Source organism: Artemia sp. Qi Xiang Cuo, unplaced genomic scaffold (genome assembly GCF_049724085.1).
Source record: "Artemia sp. Qi Xiang Cuo unplaced genomic scaffold, ASM4972408v1 HiC_scaffold_2383, whole genome shotgun sequence".
Taxonomy (NCBI): Eukaryota; Metazoa; Arthropoda; class Branchiopoda; order Anostraca; family Artemiidae; genus Artemia; species Artemia sp. Qi Xiang Cuo.
In genome coordinates, this window is record NW_028299782.1 from 540 (window position 1) to 4,780 (window position 4,241).

A 4,241-nucleotide genomic window follows, 5' to 3' on the forward strand; every position below is an offset into this window, starting at 1 on the left:
CAGCAGATTCTCGAGCAGCCAAGGAATTGTTGTATACTTCTTAGTATGATGATCAGTAGGAGTTGAATTGGTTCAAGTAAATTTCTTAAATAGCGTATTCTAAAAATGAAAAAAGAAGTTAGCATACGAAATTAGACATGGTTTACAGAAATGAAAAAAAAGAAATTCTATAATGTGCTTCTCATAATATTTGGTCAAACAAACCCTCAACCATAGAATTTTTTACACATAATTAAGTAGTTGCAAAGATAGTGTCCTTGTCACCTGGTATTGCTAAGTTTCAAACAATTATTCCCCTCAACCTTCACAGGGTGAAACCCCAAAAAAGGGCCAGTAGACAAACTCTTTTATTTGAAGCTCACAAGTCTCTAATTCCTACAGCCCTGTGTCATGGTTACGCGTTTAACGGGCCCATAAGTGATTTGTATGACGAGGCACAGCAAGTGATCCAGCAATTAAAAAGACCTTCCGAAAGAGTGGTAAAATCTACTGATTCTGCTATCATAGAAAAAGCTGAGAAACTAGAGTGGTGGAGAGCTGCTGGTTGTCACTTGAGGGATGCAGAGGTGTTTCCAATTTTGTTTCCAGACCTTATATCACTAATGATGCCTGATACTTGGCTCACAACTGGAATTGTTTCATACCTCGTGAATCTTGTAACTTCTAGCTGTGCGTCAGCAAGAACTATCGATAGCTACTCTACTTTCAACTTGACAAGTATTGATGCTTTGAATACTTACCCAGATACGCCTAGAGAGAGTTTTAGTGATGTTTCGAATGATTTCAGTGTTTTGTTTGTTCCATTTTGTGTCAATATGTGTGATATAACGAATACGAATTCAAAGAATCATTTCATTTTGGTAATATGTGATTTCTCCAAGAAAAATTTCTATATTCTTGATAGCCAGAAGCCGTTAAACCACGCTCACGGGAGGGTAGTTCCTTCCAACCTAAAAAATCTGATGAAAGGAGGGGATAATCGCTACATAGAAATTGATCTTGAGTCTAGCAGAAAAGCTCGACAAGTAGATTCTTCAAGCTGTGGGCTTATTGTTATTAAATATGCCCAAAACTACACAATCGAAATAGCCTATTTGGGACGTGCACTGTCTATTTATCTTAAATCACCCTCTATGTACAATACGTCAATAGGAATATATATGCTCTCGCAGAAATTCATAGATTTATATAAAGATGATACTGAAATTGTAAATAAGAAAACTATTCAACTATGAATAAACATAGACTCAAATTTTCGGTCCAGTTACTTGAATCTATTTTAATGCAGGACAGAAGAGCCACATGTTATAAAAGTCGAGAACAGATGCCAGAAAACAAGTAAATCATCTTTGAGAATTATCCAGTAGTTGTATGTAGTGAATGTTAAGGAATATCCTGCAGGTGCTTCTGCAGGCTCTGTTTTGTATAAATAGGAAAACATACATACTCCCTTAATCAGACACACCAACACAGAAAGAGAGGCAAACACAGTTAGACACACAAAACAAAAAACTCCAAAAATACGCTTGTGATCACCAAAAACGCTTAAAAGCACAATCTAAACAAAGAAACAGCAGTACTAAACATCCTGTATCATATTTTATAAGCTAAACACTTCTAAAACACACATATAATTAGCAACACAGCTAACACAGACACGATAAACCGAAAAAGTCAAAAATATAGATACTAAAACATTCTTTACCAAATAAAATTACATCCAACGCTTTTAAAAAACATTACATATACGAAAGACAAGCTAAACCGCGAAACAGAAAAACTAAATAAATAATTCCAAAATGCTCTCTGAAAAACAAAGAGTGCTAGCACTGACAATACAAACCACGATAGATAACAAATAAAAATCATAAATATTAAATTTTCAAAAAAAAAACTTCCAAATACTACTTGAAACACCATCAGAGCTACCACAGATAAGGTACACCTCTAAACATAGCATCTAAACACCATACATTAAACGATTCAAACAAAAACTTCAATAAATTTTTCTCAAAAATAACGATAAATCAGACAATACATAACACGGATCAGTGAGAGTAAACATCCTAAGACTTAATTTTCAAACGAAAAACTTGAAAACTACACTTTTAAAAAAAAAAACAGTTAACGCTGATGACCCAAACAAATAAGCAGAACTTTAAGTAGCTTCTTCCAAAAGACTCATTGAAACAGACCCACCGGTTATACGGGCAATCAATACCTTGATATATCATAATTAAACATCCTAAGTCAGACTGATTAAATAAAATATTACCAAAATACACTCGGAAGCAACATTTTTACAAAGAAAATGTCTGGAGATACGTTGGGAATAATAGTTTGCTTCAGATGGTATCTTGTGCCAGCCATTGAGTGCCCTGGTGGAGAGACCTGCCTTTGACTATCATGTTCTAGAAATCATAGATCATTTTCCAACTGATAAAATAGAAATACTTATAGACTGTGATATCAAAACGACAAACCACTCTCAAGTGATGATGACGGTTACAAGATGTTGACACTAGAAATGAAAATTGTTACCTTATTTATGATTTTATAAAAAATAATCAACATACAATCGCGATTTACTTGTCTTTAAGTTTAAAATATGTAGTTTATAATTCATTCATTATAATTATATTTTAAGTGGTTATTTTGGTTGAAAATGTCCGAAAATTACTTAGGAATGCTAGTTTGTGACAGAAAGGTGTTGTGTGCCAACCATTGAGTGACACGTTTTCGTGAAGTTAAGGTGGACGTCACGCTCTACCAAGGAAATGGTATGGTACCTCCGGACAAATTCATAGCAATAGTATGTGTAGATTTTTAATAAGCAACTGACCAAGTGTCGTTTCGCAAAAAAGTGTACCAACTTAACCATAGAGGGGAAGCCTATCTGGTGACCCATATTTTAATTGACTGCTCACGCTGACCACTCCTGTTCCGTAAATATAGAGTATGTTAGTACCTTTTGTACGGTATACCATGCTCCAGGGTATTGCAACGTGATTGAACGTTCAAATGATTAAACTATATAAACAGAATGCATCCCCACTGAGTCACACATAACACCTCGAGCTCTCTCCTCAAAGTTTCCACGGACACCGTATCTCTATAGTTATTGACTGGCTGTCTCACAAATCTTATCCTCCTTCACATACTATGTTCTAAGCCCTTCTTTAGGCTTCTGTACTCCACCGATTCTAAAAAGTACAAGATTCTTAATCAGCTAAATTAAAATGTATCATGACTACTGACGTCTAATGACACAGCTTTATTAACTGTCTATCACCACTCTAAACTCCGTACCACCATAGGTATAAGACAGTAGAGGGAGAGATGATATGTCACCCTTAACCGTTAACTTAAAAAATTTTGGTTTTGAAAACATAAGTATTTATATAAATTAAAATAGGTGAAGACAATCTTTATAGAAACTGGATAATTTATACGGATTTTACCTATATAATTAAAGGAATACCAATAAAATGCCACCGGACATAAATTTATCTGAAAAAAAAACCCCGAACCGCCTGTTTCGACATCGATTCCTTCAAACGTCAAACAACATTTAGGAAGGAGTGACGTGTTTAAAATAAAACTTTCTCAAATATATAATATTGATTTCAGTGCCCAATTAATAATGTGTTTTAATAATGTTTTTAAGTTATTTATTCATAAAACTTGAATTTGCAATAAAAATTTTTTTTATTTTAGAGTACTTTTTAAATTATTTATTTTCAATAAATTTAACTCCTTATACTTATATATAATCCAATCTCATTATTTTTATTAATAGAAGAAGGGCACGTTATCAGAACAATATTTAGTAATGTATAACAGAACTCTCATTAACTGATTTACTTACAATATACAGAGTAGTACACACTATGTAGTGCTATATTTCACACTTAATCATTTTACGAGGGGAATAAACTAGAGGTGCAACGCGACCAAGATGTCCTCAAATCTGCCTCGAATACAAGAGATGTGAATCTTGTCATAACAAAAACAGGTTACTACTACTATCGAACCTAAAAATTACATAATACTCACACCTGAAAATATTTTAATTAAGTAATAAAAAAGAGGTGAACCACCAGAAATCAATAAGATAATTTTCGACCGGTCGTACACTAATCTCATAAGATCTCATTTCACACGACTCTAGGTACGTGTAAATAAAAACATAAAGTGTAATTTCAGAGAGAGATATACAAAACGTTTACCAGATCTCGATA

At 33.6% G+C, this 4,241-nt stretch overlaps 1 pseudogene; it reads left to right on the forward strand.

Moving 5' to 3' along the window:
* The first annotated feature begins 310 nt into the window (after positions 1-310).
* On the forward strand, positions 311-1,429 carry LOC148938789 (uncharacterized; annotated as a pseudogene).
* The last annotated feature ends 2,812 nt before the right edge of the window (positions 1,430-4,241 follow it).